Source organism: Sarcophilus harrisii, chromosome 6 (assembly GCF_902635505.1).
Source record: "Sarcophilus harrisii chromosome 6, mSarHar1.11, whole genome shotgun sequence".
Lineage (NCBI taxonomy): Eukaryota > Metazoa > Chordata > Mammalia > Dasyuromorphia > Dasyuridae > Sarcophilus > Sarcophilus harrisii.
Window position 1 is genome coordinate 78482590 of NC_045431.1, and position 22254 is coordinate 78504843.

General features: G+C 37.8%; 1 protein-coding gene across 4 annotated transcripts in view; it reads left to right on the forward strand.

Annotated features, from left to right (window-relative positions):
* The window catches only part of TRIM2 (tripartite motif containing 2), a 121949-nt gene that overhangs the window by 7528 nt on the left and 92167 nt on the right, over positions 1–22254 (forward strand). For 2 of the 4 annotated variants that reach the window (XM_031941972.1, XM_031941968.1), the window contains exon 1: positions 10948–11672. The exons of the other annotated variants lie outside the window; for them this stretch is intronic. The gene's annotated coding sequence lies outside the window, so the exon portion shown is untranslated. Of the gene's footprint in view, positions 1–10947; positions 11673–22254 lie in introns of those variants that run through there. 4 annotated transcript variants of the gene reach the window in all.

The window sequence follows — 22254 nt, forward strand, 5'->3', positions numbered from 1 at the left end:
ACGGCAAACCTGGCATTTGGCTGACCACTGCTGTGTAAATAAACTTCAAATACACCAGAAAACATTAACTCGGGATCTTGCCCTTTCTCCCCACCCCCCAAGGCTACTCATTCTCTGATATCACTCCTTAACTCAACAATCCCTTGGAACCTTTTGGAAAATGATAGCCTAATGAGGAATGTGAAGAAAATAGGATCTTTAATCCAGACATTTTCTCAAGTTCCTAATCCATCCAAGGTCATAGAGACAGTTTTATATTTTTAAACAAAAAAGTGCTTATTCTTAGTTCCTTTAGCAGAAAGAACTCTTTTCTTTTTTTCTTTTTTCCTTTCCCTTTCTTTTCTTTTCTCCTCTTCTCTTTCCTTTCCTTTTTCTTCTTTATATCCCCAGCATTTACCAAAGTGCCTGCACAAAATAAGTACTTGAATTCATTTGAATTATATTTTTGAGAACTAAATCTGGCCTGATGGCATTCCCTCCTATTCAAAACCCAAGTTTCAGCTCCACCTTGTACCTGGAGATATAATCTACCTGCCTCTTTAAGAAGCTTAATTTGATTAGGTTGTTTGTTGTTTTTCCCAGACTCCATTTTATTGGGTGAACCATCTTCCCTTCACTTTAGCTCCTCTCTCAGTCTCCTAAGATTTTTCAAAATGCTTTTGATTGTTGTTTGCTAGATGTCTCTCCAATCAGACTGTAAACTCCTCAAGACCAGGGATTGTCTTTTGCCTTTATATGCCCAGCTTTTAGGGAACACTCAATAACTGTTGATTAATTGACATCTCCCAGTTTCTTTAAGATATTTATATACCAATGTAATGGAGGCAATATAGAGTAGAAAGCAGGGACTGGAAGAACTGAATGCAAGAGTTGTCTTTGACCGATTCTGTACAGATTACTTCTCACTGCTTTAAGACAGTGGTGTTCAACTTAAACAAAAACAGCCCCGGAGAAGCTAGATGGCGGTGGATAGACTGCCAGGACTGGATTTAGAAAGACCTGAGTTCAAATATGGCCCAAGACATTTACTAACTATATACGCTTAGACAAGTCCCTTGCCTCCAAAAAAAAAGAAAGCCCCAGATTAATAATAATGGTATCTCTGTTGTATCCTGTTTTAAAATTTATTTTGTTAAATATTTCCCAATTATATTTTAATCTGCTTTGGGAGACAGTGGGAGGAGGTATTGTCGCTGAATATGGCCCCTATATTTGACACCTGTGCTCCAGGCAACTTTCTAACACTCTATATAAGTTTCAGAGAAGGTGCCATCCAGCCTTAGCACAGGATGTCTCCTTACCTGGGAGATCATTATAGCAAAGAAATCATAGGTCTAGTCTATTTCTTTATCTCCAATTCATTATAAACTCAGGTTCCTGGCTTTCCTTTTAAAGATTTCTCTCTAACTTTTCCTTCCTTTCTTCCCCTTCTCTATCCTTGACAAATTTTAAGTGTCTTTTTGGAAGTGGGAGCTGTGGATGGGCAGAGAAGGGGGAAAGGAAGGGGAATCCACCATCACACATGGGAGAGAGAGGGAGAAAGAGTATGTAAATTAGGTAGAAGCAAAGGAAAATTGTTCTACATTTTTCCTCTTCACCCTGATCTTCCAAACTCATCAAAACAATCTAGACTGGCTTACTCTTCAAAACCAACTTTTTTCAGTTTCGTCAGTCACTGTGCGTAGCATCCCAGCTTAGACTTAGGTCTAATTTTTCTTTCTGTTTTGATAAAACAGGGATTTACTTTTTGTTTCAGATTGACTTTCTTTGCCACTGAGACATGTTTTTTCTCAACCATTAGCTATTGGAGTCTGTCTCCTCTTTATACTTTGCATGCCATAGTGCTAAGCTACTGTGGGGTTGGAGGAAAATAATGACCTCAAACAGGTGTGTCTCCCTTGCTCTTTGAACACAGGAGGCCTCCAGCTTTCTTTCTTTGCATTCACTGCTTGCTTTCAAAAACCCCTTTCTTGGGCCACAGCCCATATCATGAGGATACTGTAGCTTGGCTCAGATTCTTTGAAAAAACAAGAATGACTCACTCTTCATGTCTGTCAGGTCTGGAAACGAATATTAAAAAGTTAGCACCACAGGCACAGATTTTTTTTTAAAAGCTTTTAACACTCTTTTTAGTTGTTTGAAGGGCAGCCCAAAGTAAAAGGTAGTCAAGTGAAAAGAACGCTGAATTTGAAGTCAGAACACGATGATTCAAATTCTGCCTTTGCTTCTTACTAGCTGAGGTCTCATTTAGGCAAATAATTTAACCTCATTGGGCCTCAGTTTCCTTATCTGTAAAATGAAGGAATTAATATGATTTCTAAGGTCTTTTCCAGCTCTATCCAGTGCACTAAAAGCTTCTTGTTGCTATGTGAGGATCAAATGAAGAAATTGGGAATTTTTAGGTAAAAACAATGTGGACATTCAAATAGTTTAAAGGGCAGAAATTAGAAAAAGGGATTTGACTTGTTCCATTTGGCTGCCAAGAATCAAAACTGCCACTAAAACTATTTGCCATTAAAACAATAATAATACTGTTATTATTGTTGTTGTTGTTTTTGTCGTTGTTCAGTCATTCAGCCATGTCTGATCCTTCATGATCATACTGTTGGTAAGATTTTCTTGGCAAAGATATTGGAGTGGTTTGTCATTTAGCTAACAATAAAAAAGTAAACTGCAAGATAGCCAACATTCATAGGGTGGTTTAAGATTTACAACACCCTTTATACATACTACCTCATTTTATCCTTGCAACAGTTGTTCGGGGTAGCAGCTATTATCCCTATTTTGACACTGAGGAAACTGAGGTAGACAATAGCTGTGACCTTTCCGTAGTCACACAGCTAGTAACTGTCTGAGACTACATTTGAACTCAGGTGTTCCTGCCTCCAGATAAAATTCATTGTATTCCTTCACTTCAGAAGCTAAATTAATAGAAGGAAAGACTTCCTATCAGAGCTATCCAAAAAAGAAGGCACTATCTTGGGAGGTAGTAGATCCACCTTGGGGGTATACAGACAAGGGCAGGATAGGAAGAGATCTTTGTTTATTGGCTTCCACCAAGTCTGAGAATTTGAGGCTCTGGGAAAGCCTGAGGGGAATCAGCTAAAGCAATGAGAGTTTCTGCTTTAACCGATAATTCAAGAGATTGGAACTCCAATTTTTACTCAGATTACCGAGGATAAAGCTTAGAGGGAAATGGGTATAAAACTCTTAGGAATGGGAGCTTGTCTCCACAACAGGTAGATGGGCGATAGTAGACAAAAGCATTAGATCTGGGGTCAAGAACACCTGATCTTGAATTCTGCTTTAGGTACTGAGCGGCTTTAACTTCTTGCATCTTCAGTTATCTTTTTTGTAAAACTGGTATAATAATAGTACTTACTTCACTAGGTTATTGTGAAGATCCAATGAGATAATACATGTGATTCATATTTAGCATCTCGTAAAGTTCTAAATGTGTTAGCTATCATCATCTTCTTCTTCATCATCATTGGATTTCATCACCAGTATTAACAAGTTAGCCAGAAGAGAAAAGGGTGAATTTTCAGATTTTTTTGATGACACCTTTTGAAGAAATCATGCAAAGCTACTGCATTATTAGTGAAGCTGAGAGTGTCCAATTATTCTGGAAAACAATTTGGAATCACAAAAGCCACCAATTTGTTCATGCTCTTTATCCCAGTAATCTCATGACTGGGCATAGAGACATTTGGAGTTCAATGACAGAAAGGTTCTATATGAAACAAAATAATGACCCACTTCATAGCCTTCTTTATGGTAGCCAGAACAGGAAACTGAACAGGTGCTCATCAACTGGGATATGACTAAAAATCAATGGTGCATATATATATATATAGATAGATAGATAGATAGATATAATTTGCCAGAAGAAATGATGAATATGAGGCATTCAGAGAAACGGGGGAAATTTTCTATGAAGTAGTGACAGTGAGGAAAGCAGATAACTCATTAAATTGTACATATTCTTTGATCCATCAATCCCACTACCAGGTGCATGCCCCTGGGAGATCAAAGACAGAGGGAAAGGTTCCATGTGTACAGAATTATTAATAGCAGGGATTTTTATGGTAGCAAAAAACCTAGAAAGAAAATAAGTGCCCATCAGTTAGGAAATAACAACTAACTGTGGCATGTGAATGTAATTAAATTGTGTTGTACTATAAGAAATAAGAATGTGAAGAATGCAAAGAAATTTGAAGCTTAGAGTCCTTTCCAGCTCTGTTGTGAGGGTGAAATGAGATAGTAATTTAAAGCACTTAACATAATGCCTGACACTGAGCAAATGTTACCTAAATGTTGTTGTTATTATTATAATTATTATCTTAAGATTTGTATGAACTTAAGAAGAATAAAGTGAGAAAGACCAGAAGAACAATTTACACAAGGATCACAAACAAGAAAAACAACCTTGAAAGATTTCAGAACCCTGAGCAATTTTGACAAAACACTGTTGATGAATCTATGACCCTCCTCTCAACAGAAATGGTGAAAAGTAGATGGAGAAATGAGGTCCACATTGTCAGACATGACCAGGATGTAGATTTGTCTCAAGTAATCATATTTATTTGTTCCAAGGAAGAATTCTCTGGTGTCGGGTATGAAGAAGGTAAGGGGGAGATACCACTGGGATGTTTTTTATTTTAAAGCAATTTTTTAGAAAAAATCTCAGGAGAAGGCTTTCACAGTGGAAGAGAAACTTGGTAGGAGGAATAATTAATGTCAGCAAAAAAGGAAATAGGGTGGCCCATCCCTGGAACCTCCTAAGGAAATAAACTGGGTCTCAGTTTCTTCCTCAGCAAAAGTGATAAAGTTAGAGCAGAGAGTAAATGGTCTCATAAGGTAGTGAGTTCCCCATCCCTAGAGGTCTTCAAGCATGTACTGAGTGACAATTTATAAGAATGTTAGGTGTGTTCAGGTCTATGTGGGAGTCAGTGATGGTCTCTGAGGTCTTCCTTAGAGGAAAAGGGGATGTTGGGAAGCTGGCTCAGACTAAGCTCAATATAGGATCATTGAGTGATAAACCCGAAAATGGAAGGATCTGCAGAAGCCAAGTATTACAACTGAGGAAACTGAAGAACAGAGGGGATAGCACAGTGAATAAAATGTATAGGTAGAAAGACCTGAGTTTAAATACTGTCTCAGACACTGGTTCTGTGATCCCAAGTAAGATATTTAATCTTTCTCACCTTCGATTCCCTCATTTGTGAGATGGGGATCATTATAGGACCTGCCACCCGAAGTTGTTGTAAAGATCAAAGGATGTAAAGTGCTTTGGGAATATTAAAGCACATAGCTATTAGTATCTACCTAAAATTCTATGCTTCTTTGATCAATAGGCTGATGGTCATAACACTTGTCCTCCAACACATACAACGTCTAACCTCCCTCCAAACCATAACGGATCATTTACTTTCCCTGGGGAACTCACCCTGCTGTGTGGCCTCTGGTCCAGACCATGGGAACCACCATGAGTGGTTTGGCTTTGGGGAAACTAGTTTCTGTTTTCACTGCTAAGCAAATGGAAGGGGTGGGAAGGAGAGGGAATTCTCTCTTTCAGGGCTAGACTAGGGATAATGTGTTCTGAGCATCCCTAGTCAGACAATGGAAGGCAGTTTTTCCCATAACAATTCGATTATATATGGTGACTGAATTCTGTTGTTTTGGGAAAAGAACACTTGATACATTGATTAGTTTGGCTTTTGTGGGCTGAAGTAGGAATCTAATGACCGTTTACAGTTTTTATTTATGGGAAAGTGCCTTCTGAATGACAGACAACTTACAAATGAGTTTCGGGAGCATAAATAGTTTGTAAATTGGGAAATACCTGTCATAAGGCCCTCATTTAAATATATTAAGCTTATATTAACTGAACAGATGAGACTTTAGCCTTATGATGAACATGCTGCATAATTATTCCTTGCAGATTTACAGCTGGAACATACCTTAAAGGTTGTCCAATATGCTCCCTTCATTTTATAGCTAAAAAAAAAACAAAAACGGAGGCCCAGCAAGATAAAGTGGCTTGCCCCAAACATGTGGCAGTTAGTGCAGTATCTGAAACAGCTTGTTTCTTGGTGCAGGGTACTTTAAATTATATAATGCTTGGCACAGTGCCTGCCACAACAGAGGCACTTAATAAATGTTTATTGATTGACTAATCACGCTGCTGAAGATGCAAAAAACATAGAATTTCAGGGTTTGAGTAATCTTGGAGGTCTGTTGTCTGACTTGTACCTACAAAAGAACTCCCTTTATGACATAATGAAAAAGTGATCACCCAATATCCCCTTATAGAGGGGGGAACCCACAGCCTCTTGGGTCAAATCATTCTACTTTTGGTTAAGTCTTAGAAAGTTGTTCCTTACATTGAGCCAGCATCTGCCTCTTATCTCCCCAGAATGGTATTATTTCAGTTGATAGAGAAGGCTGATCTAGGGATTCAAATCCCTATTTTAGACGTACTAACTGTGAGATTTTGGGCAAATCATTTGATTTTTTTTCTGTCAGACTTTCTCCCATTTTTTGTGTGTCTGAATCATTGGTAATATGCTCCAAGTTGCATCTTTCTATTCACCTATGTGTCTATCACTCACAAATCTTGTTTCTTTAGATGTGATAATATTCCATGATTCATAGTTACACAGTGTCATCGGTTGTGTGATGGTGAAAAGAAAGTACTTTATGTTCAATTTTTATAATTTACTTTATTTTCCTTTTTTTGGAAAGTTAAATATTTTATCTGAAACTTTAAAAAATGCTTCTACTTCAGTGCAAAAAAAAAAAGATTAATGGAAAAGAAATATTTAAAATAAGTGTGTCTCCCATGCAGAGTTTGAAAACTGTAATCAGGAAAAAAAAAAGTTTCCTGACCTAAGGATTTCCTATCTTGGCTTTTGCCCTGGCTTCCTACTGTATCTTTTCTTAATACATTATTGTAAAGGCTGGAGCCTGGTGGTGTTATCTCTTAATGCTTGACATCCCTTGAGACTCAATACCTTCTCTCTGTATATAATGGACCAGTCTGTGAGGTCAATATATTAGTTATTTTAGGAAATTGTTCTAAGAAAATATATTTTGGAACTAATTGAAGCCTGCAGTTATTTCCTTGTCAGCCTTCCTGTAATTTTGAAATATTGCTTAAATGCTTTTTGCTCCTCCTGAATCCTAATTCAAAATAAAAATCCATCATGGGATTTCTACATCATTCCCTTGCATGCATTCACTAGATTATTCTTTTCCACTTGTGATTTTTTATCAGCTTTCATGATTTCCTTTTAAAGGATTTTAGAGACTTCAAAATAAATGAAGCAGGATCTCTATCCACAATGATAAGACAACTAAAAGTCTATTTCTCAACTCCTTTTTTTGCTTGGTGATAAAAGACATTGTGCTTTGGGATGTCTTGTAGCAAGTACAGACTTTGGATTGGTTGTCCTTTCTTTCCTTTTTTCCCGTTCTTCCATCTCTCTCTCCCTTTCTTTATCCCTTCCTTTCTTTATTAAGTGCCTACCTTGTGAAAAATAGTGTGTTGGGCCTTGAAGAGATACCAGGATAAACAAGATATAAACCTACCTTCAAGAAGTTTACAGCCTAGTGGAGTAATATGACATGAGCATAAGTAAATATAATACAAATAATTAGTAGTAATAATGGAAATATATAGATATAGTTTCATATAACATATATGTAATATGTAGTCTCTCTCTCTCTCTCTCTCTCTTTCTCTCTCTCTCTCTCCCTCTCTCTGTATGTGTTTATACACAGTCTGCAAAGCATTTTGCTACTTTCAATCTTCACAACAATTTGAGATTACCATAGATATTCTTAGCCTGATTTTACAAATAGGGAACATAGATGGAGAATGCTGAGTGACTTGCCCATTATCCCATGGCTAGTGACTGTCTAACAAGATATTCCAGTCCGTTGGTTGCTAGTTCCAAGTCCAATGCTCTACCCATTATGCCTGGATGCCTTTCTGGATTATGGCATAGACATAATTGAACAAAATCTTTTGAAATGAAATAAGGGAAAGATCACTTCTAGCCTGAGGGATTCCTGAATTTATAATAGGAAGTGCCATTGGAACTAGATCTTGATGCATGAGAAGGGAGTATTTTAATAGAATGTAAGTTCTCTGAGGGTAGGTACTAGTAGATATTTAATGGTTCTTAGAGTGGATGTGTGATTTGTTTTGCTTAACTGTATATAATAGTTAAAAGGGTTTTCTTTTTCTTTTTATAATCTGGATCAGGGAACAGTGCAAATAAACATGAAGAAATGAGAAAACAGGTGATGTACTTCAGTTAATGGCACTACTATTTTCTCCTTCCATTTATTTACTATTCATCCATTCAATAAATATTTATAAAGCCACAGGCTTTACTAAGCCACAAATATTTATTAAGCCACAGTATTAGCAAACTATACATAACAGACTGTATGCTTGCTATTGTGAACATTACAAAGAATAAGATGTATTCCCTGACCTGGAGTATACAATTAGAAAGGCAGAAATGAGAAAGATACACAAATGACTAACTATAATCCTAGCAAGAAGGTGATATGTGCCATGAGAAGCACTATAAACATACAAAAGGAGTTCAAAAGAACAGATTACCCAATTTGGGATTACTTCATAGAGAATTTGGCATTTTGACTGAGTCTTAAAAGATGAGTAGGATTTTGGCTAGCAGAGAAAGAGCAGGAGAGAGTTTAATAGTAGGAAAGGTAAGTCCTAAGGGCAGGAACACAGAATCACTTTAGAGAAAAGTAAAGAGCTCATTTCTGGCTGGAGTATAATGTGCCAAAAGGGGAATAATATGAAGACTGGAAATACTGGTAGGAACCAGATTATGGAGGCCTCTCAATGCTGGGTGAAGGAGTTTGACCTTTTCCTATGAAAAGAAAGTCCAGTTGAAAGTTTTTAATCAAGTGGGTGGGGTGATGTGACATAATCAGACCTGCCTTTAAGAAGATTAATCTGCCAGAGGTGCTTACAATGGATTAAAAGGGAGGAAGGGAGAAAAGAGTAGATGGCTATAGGGAAATTAGAGATGGGAATCTCTAGGAGGGATTAGGAGGGTTCTGAATCTGTTTAAGCAGGACCTAATTTAGGGCCTTATGGTTAAAGGTAAATTCATTACTAAAGAAGGAGTAGAGAAGATTTTTTTTTTTATTGCATACAATTTAAAGGTCTTAATACTAAAATAAATCAATGCAGATGCAATAAGAAAAGAAATTCAGTTGGGAAATATTTTTGTATCAAAATATCTCCTAAAATATTTGCTATTTCAATATGCATAAGGAATTGACACAGGTATAAGATCCAGAGCCATTTTCCTAATAAATAAATAGTCAAAGAACACAGTTTTCAAAAGGGTTACCAATGACCTCGTTTGGGATTTTCTTAGCAAAAATACTGGAATGGTTTGTCATTTTCTTTCTCCAGTTCATTTTACAAATGAAGAAATTGAGGCAATCAGGGATGAGTGACTTGCAGAGGATCACACAGCTACTAAATACCTGATGCCAGTTTTGAACTGGAGAACTCCAGGTCTAGCATTCTATTCAACTATAATGTATGTAAATGATTGCAAAGCTAAAGTGCTGTATAAATGCCACTTATTATTATAATGTGGAATGCTCTATAAACTGCCTTGGAGCATGGTTATTCATGTACATGTTCTAGCTCCACATCTAAATATAAGATTCTGAAGGGCAAGGACTTGTATATCATTCTTCTGAGTATACCCAAAAAGAATTTTTTTTAATTTTTTTATTGACATTTGTCAACAGAGTCAGGAAGTCCTGAATTCAAATCCCATTTCACACACTTACTCTGTGTCTCTGGGAAAATCAGTTAACTCCTTGGTTTCAGTTATTTCGTTTGTAAGATGAAGAAGCTGGGATCGATGGTCCAATGGAATCCATTCCAGCTCTGTATCTACAATCTTATGATTTTAAGAGGTATAAGTAAGTGGGGGGGGGGGGGGAAGGGACATTCTAAACACGTGGGAAATAACTCATTTGCTATGTATTTAGGAACAGTTGGATGGATGGATGGTTGGATGGAAAGAGTCAGGAGACAGATTTAATGAACAGCAAGGATGCCATTGGAGCTGGATCATAAAATAGATCCCAATGAGAGCCACATGCTGGAAGACTTGAAAGAAATAGGCAATGGCATAAAGGGCTTTAAATGCCAAGCAGACCACATTATGTTTGATCCTGCATGTAATAGTGAGTCAATGAAATTTATTGAATAGGGAGGTGACATGGCCAGAGCTATCTTTTAAGAAATGTATTTTGTTGGTTTAGTGGAGAATGGATTTTATGCAGGGATGATGGAGGGAGACCACCCAGAAAAGGCTGTTGCTAGGGTACCTATTGAAGACCTTAGTTTAAAAGGCCAAGGTCATCCATTGCATCCTGGGCCATCTTCAGTCGTCCTGACCTATATCTGACAGATGGCTCTGGAGGGCAAACCGAGGCAACCCTCCCTCACTTAAATCCTACTCCCTTGCATGCCTTGGCATCACCTCCCTGAGGTCATGGTCCTGTGGACAAACAACGACGGTCACCTCTGCTATAGTCTAGCCATGGGATGCTGCCCCAGAGCCCGGCGATGCTGGCACCGGGGTGGGACTGGGGGTGAGGGAGAGAACTGAAGATTGTCTCCAGGACAGCAGAGTGTCTCCACTCCTGGTTGAGTCAGTCCTGAGAGATGTGCCATAATCAGCGTACTTCTGATGCTGCCTTCATGCTCAGCTAATTTAGCAGTGAGTCCAGGGGCCAGTCCTCCTTGGCTCTGTCTTAGCCTCCTTCATTTCAGGTTCTTTTCCCCGGAGGGGTAGCGTTTGCTGTGCTTTCATAGTGGGTGGCGTTTTGGGGGGTGGGGGTGGAGCCAAGGACTTGTTTTCTGGGGAAGGAATGCAAATTGAGCCAAATACCTCTTAATAAGCTGGATTGAGATGTGATTGGTCCTTCCTGGAGGCTGGCTATAGGAACACTTAGTCATCGGCGCTCAGGAGATCTCTTTGGGACCGGGCACAAACTTGGCTGTTTATCTTCCAGCTCTTTGTGCCTGGGATTAGCTGGCGTACTTGGGCTTTACGAAGCCCGACGCAGTTTGACAAAATATAATCCCAGATCGGCCGCGGCCTCTCAGTTTATGAAAAACAGATGTCTTCATGTGCTGGAACTTCACTCGGGATGTAAATTACCAACTAGAGAACCTTTTGGACTGAGAACATTGGGTTAAGACAATTCGGAATCCGGCCAGAAGGGGGGTTTTCCCTCCTCTTGTCTATTTTTACTGCGTAACTGATAGCCATCCGAGGACCGACCTTCCTCCCACCTTCAGTCCATCCCTCTGACTCTGAAATAGGAGGGGACAAAGCAGCTTCACCTTGAGATCCCATCAGAAGGAGAGATTGCAGCTGCGACCCAAAAGCAGAGGGAGAGAAAGAAGGAAAGAAGACAAGAGGAATGTCTCATGATTGTCTGATTGATTTTTCACAAAATCAGCATACAACTCTCCCGTAGCAGACAGGGGGACGAGGAGGAGAGAGAGAGAGGGAGAGAGAGAGAGAAGATAGCAACAGCTTTCTCCTGGGGACTTGTGTATATGTGCTTTTTCCCCCATAAGTGCAGTAAGTCACCGTTTCACAATAATTCATTAGTCTGCTTGTGCTATTGAACTCTGAAAAATACTTCCGCGCAAGGTTGAGATGCATCCAGATTGCTGTGGAATTGGAGTGTGTGTGTGTGTGTGTGTGTGTGTGGTTTAACTTGTTATTCTGCTCGTGTCAGGCAATGCACAGGGAGCTGCCAATTTCTATTTTAGGTGCCTTTTTTTTTTTTCGTTCACTCCTGGGTGGATGCTAGCATGTTTAAAAAGTCTGTAAAGTAATCCATTTCCGAAACTGTCACTGCAGTGGTTAGAAGCCAGAGTCGTGCTGGCAGAAGGACAGGAGGAAGGTTTCTTGACAGCCCAGCCCCGCTCGGCTCTAGTGTGCATGTCAGAAACGAGACTGCTGGAAGTGCTAAGACTCCAAAATTAAGCAGCTTTGAACGGGAGCCAAGAGGGACGGCAATGAAGGGGAAGCAAGTATACCCTGTGTTTTTTTTTTTTTTTAATTAATAATAACATGTGATCTAGGTACATGAAAAGCAAGAAATAGAGCTCTGGAATGTATTTATTCCAACAGAAAAAAATTTACCCTGGAGTCTTAAATAGGCAGATTTTATAACTTTGAAAGTATTTTCCCTCTTTTTATTTAACTTTAGTAATTCATCCATTACCAGAAACTGAATTTAATTCGCTCATCATTTGCTTCTATTCTTTCTCCACTCCATACCTCCCACCCATTCTGCATCTCTCGTTTGTGAATGGTGGGAAGATGCCTTCCTTGAAATGTTTCTGGACTTAAAACCCAGCAGAAACACTTATTTTGAAGATAAACACAGAAGTCTAAAACTGTTTGCTGTGTAATGAAAAGCCCTGGTCTGGGGAGGGGATTGAGTGGAGAGAAAAGACTGGGAAAAGGGGGTTGTGAATGTTGGGAAGATGCTTACCTTGAAATGTTTGTGGGCTTAAAACAAAACCCAGCAGAAACACTTATTTTGAAGATAAACACACAAGTCTAAAAACTGTTTGCTGTATAATGAAAAGCCTTGGTCTGGGGAGGGGAGTTGAATGAGAAGATTGGGGAAGGGGGGCTGTGAATGTTGGGAAGATGCTTACCTTGAAATGTTTGTGGGCTTAAAACAAAACCCAGCAGAAACACTTATTTTGAAGATAAACACACAAGTCTAAAAACTATTTGCTGTATAATGAAAAGCCTTGGTCTAAGGAGGGTTGAAAGCAGAGAAGAGATTGGGAAAGGATACTGATTTCCTTAAGTATGGAGCCTACCAGCCTCCACAGCATTCTCTAACCTTCAAACTAATTCCACCTGTGGCCGCCCCATCCTTCCTAAGGCAGTCAGCCTTCCTCTTTTCACTCTCTCTTCCAGGAATCCCTACCAGTAGGTTAGAAAATGGAGGCTAATTTAGACTTTCTGACTTTTCCACATTTAACAAAAAAGAGAAAAGCCTACATTTTCAGAAACCCCAGGCAGACTCATATTTCATTACCATGGAAAGAGTATATGTCCACTTATGTTCTCCCTCCCACTCCTCTTCACCACACCCCTGCAAGCATTATATTTTCCTCCATTAGAAGGAGATTAGGTTGTTTCTAGGTGTTTAATTTTTAAAGAATTGAGAGATAATAAGCTGAAAGTCTACCTCCCTCCCCTTTATGAAACTATATTTTAATAAGTGATCATAAACAGTCTGACTTGAATTTTCTGTCATTTTGTTTCCTGTCATCAGGAAGTGGGAACAAATCTTCTGCTTTGTTCAGAATCTACTAGAACCTACAAGACAGCTGTATCATTCTGATTTGCACTGGGTTCCACTTAGAGCAAAACTAGACCAAAGGGAAAAAAGGGTTGGAATAATTTTGAAGCCTTTGCATCTCTGGGGTCTTTTTTTTTTTTTAAAACCTTAGACCATGTTTGATGAATAATTTATAAAGCACAGAGAAAACCTGGATTAAATATTCTTTTCCTTCTCCACAGTAAATGTGGGATATAAACCTGAATCAGGTTTATATGCACAAATGCTAAATTTTCATGCTGAAGATGACTGTGAGACTCTAGATGGAAAAGAATAAAAGAGGCTAATTACTTATTGAAAGGATATTTTTGTGTATTTTTTTCTTTGAATGTTCTTATTTCTTCCAACTTGGACAAATCCTTTTTTGTGCTACCTCAAAACTGCATAGGGAATGGGGTTCAAAAAAACAATTATCTCTGACTAAAGTTTTTTTAGATTAAAAAAAATAACATTTTTTTAAATTGATATTCTCTGATGTTCTTTTTACTTCCTGTCTTCATTTCTTGGGGGAGTTCTGCCAACAAGATATTTCCTTGCTGCAATGGAAAGGAAATATGGAGCCTCCATCCTGTCTCCCCTGTCCTTCCAGCTCCCACCATTGTCATGCTATGCTCACTTGCTTTTCTGGTTAACCACAAAAGGCAAGTGAGCCATTTTTTCTGTCATATACCAAACTCAAATTGAATGAAAGCCTAATCAATCAAGGAAATCCCAATGGACCAAGGCAATCCCATTGAGGAAACTGATTGTTTTTGCCTCAGCCTGTTTCTGGGATCGAAAATATGATATAATGATAAGAATGCTGGACTTGGAAACAGAAAAGATTTCCTCTGACATTTATGTGTCCGTGGGTGAATTATAACCTCTCTATGCTAATTTCCTTGTGGGTAAACTGAGCATACTAATAGCTTTAGTACTGTTCTGTTCTCATATTGTTATTATGAGGAGGAAATGAGATAATGAAAAAGAGACTTAGAAGCTTTCATTCATCAGCAAGCATTTATTTATTAAGCATCAACTGTATACCAGGCATGTCATCATTATTATCTATGCTTTTAGTTAATATTAGCACAGACTATATTAGATTACTCAGTATTTGTCTAATTCTTTTGAAGTAATCTTCATTTTTCTAGGATAAGAGGAGAAAGCCACAATGATCAATTTTATGAACTCTGAATAGTATTGTGGCGTATAGAGAATTGATCTGAACTCTTTTATATTCTAGGCCTCCCAGAAAATCCAAGCCTGCAATCTTATTGAAACAGGAGGGATTGGAACTCCCTCTTTTCTTAGTTTCCCAACCCCTTGGTTTACACAGAATATAAATGTTTTTGATTTTTCGTTTCTAAAGTAAATCAAGCTTGTTTCATGTATGGAGCAAATTAGATTAGACCATAAAACAGTATTCCCCAAAATTAAAAACCATCTATTTTTCTAAAGTATTTATTTATTTTTTTTAATAACAATTATTCATTTTTTTCTCCCCTCCCATTGAAGAAAAGAAAAAGGAAAGACTTTATAGATACATGTATAATCAAGTGAAACAAATTCTCAAGTTGGTCATGTGAAAATGTGTCTTATTCTTTATCTTGTCTGTCAGGAAACAGGTCGTGTCTTTCATCATTGATCCTTTGAAATTGTGGCCAGTTAATTAAATTGATCAGACTTTTGTCAAAGTTGTTTGTCTTTACAATGTTGTTCTTCTATAAATTGTTCTCCGGATTATGCCTACTCTACTTTGTATCCATTCATATAAATCTTCCTAAGCTTCTCAGATAACATATTGCCCATATCCACAAATGCTAGATACTTCCTAAATTATTTTCTCATGTCTCCTTCCTTTCCAACTCTTTCTCTGGAAACATTCATAAATTAACACTTCCATCTTAGAAAGAATGAGCCAATCAAGTGTGTTTTGACATTAGTTCCTATGACATCCTTGGGCTTTTCCAAAACATGCCTCCTTGGCTACCACTTTCCTATATGTGCTTCCTTCCCCTATTAGAATACAAGCTCCTTGAGGTTAGGGATTGCTTTACGTTTTGTCTTTATATCCCAGTACTTAACACACAGTACCCAGAACATAGTAAATGTCTTTTTATTCATTTACTCATTCATTTATTCATTCACCAAATGACATGCCTGAAAAAGGCTCTAGAAAGTACCTCTAATTTGAAATTTTCACAATTGTTTTTATGCTCAGTGAGAAAAGTAGCAAAGCTTACTTATTGGCCTGAGACAAACCCCATAACTGGGTTGACAGCACTAGCAAGCATCTCCTTAGGATTCAAAGAGGCACAGGGGAAATTAAGGTGGGGGAAAAGGGTAAAATCATAGTGATAGTAAATTCCCTCTAGAGAATGAGAACTTGCCGACTCAGGCCTTCTGTCTTTTCTAAAAGCTCACTTAAAATTCTACGGGAGAACATTTGCTTTCATTTCATTCTTTCATATACCCAGATCTCAAATGGTAAAAAATAACCATTGTCTCTGCACATCCTGCCTTTGAGTTCCATCTCAATCCTCTCTAAAAGATACATCCTCTCCCTAGGATTTTAAATGCATTTCTGTTTTTCTCAAACATACACTCTTTTGTCTAGACGGAACTTGTTTATGTAAGAGGTCTGCCCTTGAAGATTAGAATTTGTCCTTGAGACACACACAACCACCACAAAGTCTGTATGTTTGGAAACATAGGATATTTGGGAGTGCGTAAATTGAGCCGGAAAGGACAAGATGGTTTCTTTGCTGCACCAAAATGACTCAGCTCAAGCAAGCAGATTTGGGCACCACATCACAGGAAACTGCTGGAGGAAAGTGGAGGTCTAGGAAGTGTTTAAATAACTCTATCTAGGTGGCAATTCCCATCCCTCGGTTTTATAATACTTGATATTTAGAAGATTATTTCCTTTAATCTAGTATGATGTCATTTATCTTCATTTGGCATTTTCTTTTCAAATCAAAGTCTTTTGGCCCCTACAGATCTTTTTGTGCCAATTGGGATAAAGCTTTTATTAGGATTTATTTGGAAATATTGAATTTATTTGCTTTATTTTTATTATTATTTAAATAACTGCTACCAATAATAATGTGTAATGAATAGTATTTATTTAATAATTTTGTACTTAAATGTGTTTAATAATATTTATTTATCTTCAAAATTTGCAAAATATTTTGCAAGTCAGTTTGATTGTAGCCATTGTCTCTTCATCAGCCTCACAAAACAGATATCTCTGTGTACTTTATAGAATTTTCTGGTTTTGATCACCACTATGAATAGAGGCTAGAGTGCTGTTCTTAGAGTCAGGAAAAAACTGAGCTTGAATCTCTTCTCTGACACTGACTAGTTGTGGAACTATGGGAAGCCATTTTATGCTTCCTCTTCTATAAAAGGGGGGAAAATCATGCTTTTGATAATTATCGCATAGATTTATTCTGAAGATCAAATGAGATCATGTCTGCAAGCTATTTTTTTAAACTCTAGAGTACTATATAAATGTCAGCTAGGAAGTTTATGTTGATTTCTGATATTAAGCACATGGTGAGCAATATGGGTTTGCCTGAGAAGGGAATTCAAAAATATTATTCCTGAACCCCTGCCTTTTGTATGAAGAGGGGATTTTAACTTTTTTAGGCAATAGCAGCCCAGAACCTAGCTTTCTACCAAGAGAAGGAAAATTTCCTGAGCAGCCCAGGCTTTGGAAGTTGTCTCATGGATAAAATCAAATTCAAGAGTTTAGAAGTCTCCAAATCAGAGGAATAGAACCAATAAGCTATTTTAGTACTTTATATAATTTTTTTGCATCTGTTTGTGGGCTCCTATGAGGCTTTTGGGTAATTTCACTTTCAGAAGGGTGAAATAAATTAAAAGTTGCTCTATATCTGATATGCATTTGGAATCCTGAATGCTTATGTAGGAATTAGGGGATCCCTTATTGTAAGAGATCCTAGACATGTCTCTCTCTCTCTCTCTCTATATATATATATATATATTAATGTAGCATAAATTTGTGATATGAAAGATATCAACTAAGAAATTAAAGTAAAAATGGGCTATGGTTTTATGGTGTGATATTTAGATAGTACCTTAATCTTTATCCTCTAAGATCCTCTAAGAATCCTCTAAGATCAATCCTCTATATCAAATCCTCTAAGAATAATGTTTCTATCTCCCTCTTCATTGCCTTCTGCCTTTAGTGGAAATACCCAACCAGAACAATGACCTTACATTGTAACCCAACTGCCAATACTTCACTAGGGAATCCAGGTTCAGCCCTATGTTTGGTTCTTCTTTGAAGATGAATATTTGGGGAGCAGTTAGATAGTACAGTGGATAGAGCACCAGTCCTGGAGTCAGGAGAACCTGAGGTCAAAGCTGCCCTCAGACACTTAACACTAACTAGATGTCACAACCCCAATTGCCTCTCAGAGAGAAAGAGAAAGGGAGGGAGAGAGAGAATGATTACTTCCCTGTTATCTTTTCCTGGATCACTTCCTATTGTCTTTTCCTGGACAAAATAACATTTGCTTTAGTCTGGGGAAGCATTTATCCATTCTGCTTTTCTTAGGCACCTTCTGACTAGGAGGAAGAATCTCTCCATTTATACTTCTGCTGGTACTCAATTCAATCATTGCCTTCCTCTTCCCCCCCATGTACTAGTACTCTCCCTTTCCAAACTGCCTTGTATTGGTTTTGTTTATTATATATGCATTTAGATATGTTCTATTGTCTTTTCCATTAGAAAAGAGGGGGAATGACTGTCCCCTTTTGTCTTTGTACAGTCAGCATCTAATTCAGTGCTTTGTATATATAGTGAACACTTAAAAGTTGACTGACTTGATAGAGACCCTTGCCTACCTTCTCATTGTCTGACAGTGAACCTGGGTGAAACAAGGTGACTTGAAAGACCCCAGGTAAAACATAAGGTCTCTTCTTTCAGGGCAATGATCCAGGGTAAATGATAGAAGGAATGGTCTAAAAATAGCTCCTGTTCGGCCATGAACACCTGTTTGTATAAAACAAAGACAGAATTGTCCTTTGTTGATGACCAGATTGAATTTACTTCAGGCTTACATGTTGAAAAATGAACCAAAGATGAAAGATTATCCAAGAAGGAGATTTTTCTGATCCTAGAGGCCCAGGAGCTCCCCATATGCTCTCTATTTTTGAGTCTTCTCCCTCTCTCTCCCTCTCTTTCTTTTTCTCTCTCTCTTTCCTTCCCTCTGTCCCTCCTTCTCTCCATGTCTCCTTCCCTCCCTCTTTTTCTTTATTTCTCTCTCTGTCTGTCTCTCACCACACACACACACACACACACACACACACACACACCCTTCTTCCCATAAAGAACTAGGAAGAGCTCAGAAACCCTGATCACTATCCTATCCCCTGTACACTTTTTTTTCAGATCAGTCAGTGCTCAAAGCCCAGTTGGAGCTCACTCATCTCTACTTTCTCCAGCATTCTGGACTGAATTGCTTTCATCCTTACACACTCACCGAATTCACTCTCTTCTCACTTTTTCCTGACTCCCTTGATCTCCTCTGTCAAAGTGTCCAAGGATACAGGAGTCACTCAAACCTCTATCACACTTTTTAAATCAAACTAAATGCACTCATACCTAAATACTGTTCACTCCATGCTGCTTCCTTCCTCTACTTCCAGACTAGTCTCTCTTCCCCCCCCCTTTTTTTTGGCTAACTCCAGTCCCCAAATCACTTCCTGATGCTCTTAAATAAGTACTTGTTACCCCATCATGAGAAAGTAAACCTCTCAAGAACAAAGAAATGCACATTTATCCAGATGGCAGCTGCCTTTTTTTCTTTGCTTCTTGACTCCACTGGCAGTTAACATTGGAGTGACTCATCATTTCCTTCTCCAGCTGATTTTACAAATAAGGAAACTGAGACAAACATATTTGAATTCACAAAGATGAGTCTTCCTGACTCTAGGCCCGGGACTCTATTCACTGGGCCTCCTCACAGATCTAGTAGTTAGAAATCCTGAAATTAAATCCAGCCTGAGACATTCACCAGCTGTGTGGTGTGATGGGGTAAGACACTTAACCTTAGTTTCTTCTGCTGTAAAATGGGGATAATAACGGGACCTACTTTACAAGGATGGTTGTGAGGATTAAATTAAATAATACTTGCAAAATGCTTAATGCAAAGCCTCCCCTAACTAGGCACTCTATAAGTGCTTATCCCACACCCCAGCTCTAGATCTTACCTCATATGAAATGGACAATCTTTCCCCCCTTCTCCCTTTTTAGGTGTTTGCAATTGAAGCAAACTCAAGCTTACTTACTAAGTAGAAATGGAATATTTCATAGCTAAAGTGATATTATGATATGTAGTATTTTTCACGGTGGTTTCCTTTAAAAAAACTATTTCTGTGTACCATCAGACAGCTCATAGAACCAATGGTTTGTTCATCAGGCCACTACAGCAAATCCTCACAAAGCTAGTAGTATTCTCTCTGCTCCTGAAACCTACTTCAGTGGAGACTTTCACATTTCTTTCTTCTATCCTGACAGCTCTTTACTTCCTTTACCAAGAAGCGATTACCCCTTCATTGCTCTTATCCCTTCTAAGATCAAATATCCAAATCAACCAAATAAAACTAAAGACTCAGCAATCCTTCTAATATAAACTACAGCTATGAAAACATGATGCTAAAGGAAATAATCTTACATGGGAGAGGGACAGTTAATTGTCTAAGAATTGTTAATACATGTGAGACATTCTTGAGTGATCAAAAGTCAAACTATAAAAACTTAAATAGATTTTTAAAGAGATCTGAGACCACAGATAATAATCTTTAGAATGGTTATACTGATTCCCTTCTCTGCATTTATTCCTCTCTACCCTGCTCTAGAGAACTTACCACTTGATAAATGAAAGGAGCTGTCCCTCTCTAACACATACCCCTTCATGTCTGGGGAAAGTAGAGGGAAGGTTGGTCTGGAGAGTGCCACAGTGCCCAAGAACCAGAAACTAGTGACTGGCAGCATGGACTTTGGTTCTTCATTTGAAAAGCAAAGAGAGGAGGTGGGAGGAAAGAAGGAAAGGAAGGAAGGAATGAAGGAAGGAAGGAAGGGAGGGAGGGAGGGAGGAAGGAAGAGAGGTGAGGAAGGAAAAGAGGGGGAAAAGGAGGAGGAGGGAAGGAAAGAAGGAAGGAAGGAAGGGAGAAAGGAGGAAGAAAGAAACAAAGAATAAAGTAGATAATCTCTAAGGTCTCTTCTAGTTCTAAATCTGCAACCCTATAATATAGATTTGAATCTCATCTCTATAAATTAGTTAACTTCTGAACCTAAATTTCATCATATAAAACACTGCCAAAAATGCGTGCAATATTTATCTTGAAGTATTGTTAAGTCTACCCAATGAAAATAATATATATAAACTATTATATAAATATATGACAAATATTTAATAACCAGCTCTCCAAAAAAAAGAACTGTGCATATATACACCTTTAAATTTAATTTACATTATTAGCATTTTCTCCATTATCTTTAAGTGTAGATATCCACAAAACAATAAGTCAAACCCTAATCTGTAGCATTTACTAATTCTAATTTCCAACTTCTAAATACTTACATAGTAAATGAGCTGATTCGAGCTAGCTCCAGCACACTACTGTATAAAGGTCAGATAACATGATTATCATCTTTATGACTCACTGACTTCTATCAATCAGAGGCTAGAGACGAGATCTCAGATCTGCAACTTTACAGAGTATTTGTCTCCAGTATGGTAGGGCTTGGTCATGATGTATTAACTATATTATTTCACAGCAGTATTAGTAGGGCTGATCTGATGAAGGTTTGGTTAATCTATTACAATCAATATACATACACAAAGTGAAATACATTCTCAGTGATAAAGCCATCACTGAAACAACATTATACAATAGAAGATCCAGGCAATCAGAGGAGGAAGCTGGTAAGAAATGAAGGGAGGAGACAGTGCAGTTTTATGAAAAATGTTGAATTTGGAGTCAGAGAATTTTGGTTGGACTCTTCACTGTTTTTTGTTATTTGTATAAGCCTGGGAAAGTTGTTTAAACCCTCTAGGTCTCCATTTGCTTCCTCACCTTTAAAATAAAAAGACTGGACTAAATTTCACTCTTGTCCACTTGGACATTGATGATAGATAATGCTGCCTCTTCTCAGTTTTATAAAATGAGAGGACTGGACGCAGTCACCCATTAAGTCCTTGATAGCTCTAAATCAACAATCCTATGATTTTTTTTGTGGTTTTTAGCCCTGCTTTTCACTTGATGGTTCACAATGGAGCAGCCTAGCTATCAATTCTGCTTCTTCCTAGTTCCTTCATACCGGGTATGTGATTCCTAGTAACATGTTAACAAAAGTCCATTAAGACAAGACAATTATGATATCCCAGAGAGATTGTTATAAGGGAATTTCCCCTTTAGTCGAAAACTATTTGAACTCTAATTCTTAATAAGGAATGTACATATTTGTTCATTGAAGATTATCTCATAATTCCTTCTTAAAATTTTTTTACAATGTAAAGAATTGGGTATAATTTTTGAGAATTAACATTTGAATAGTCAAAACAACTTCTCTAATAAAAGAGAGATTGTTGAATTAAATGATTCTAAGCCCCATCTGCCTGTGGACTATTTTTCCTTCAAAAGGCAATGGAGGACACTTGGGCCTTGTTTGGTTTTAGGCTTATTATGATTAACTTCCTTCTTTTTTTTTAAACTTCTTTAAAATTTATAAATGAGTTTTTCACACATAGGTTAACTCTACAGAATAGAAGT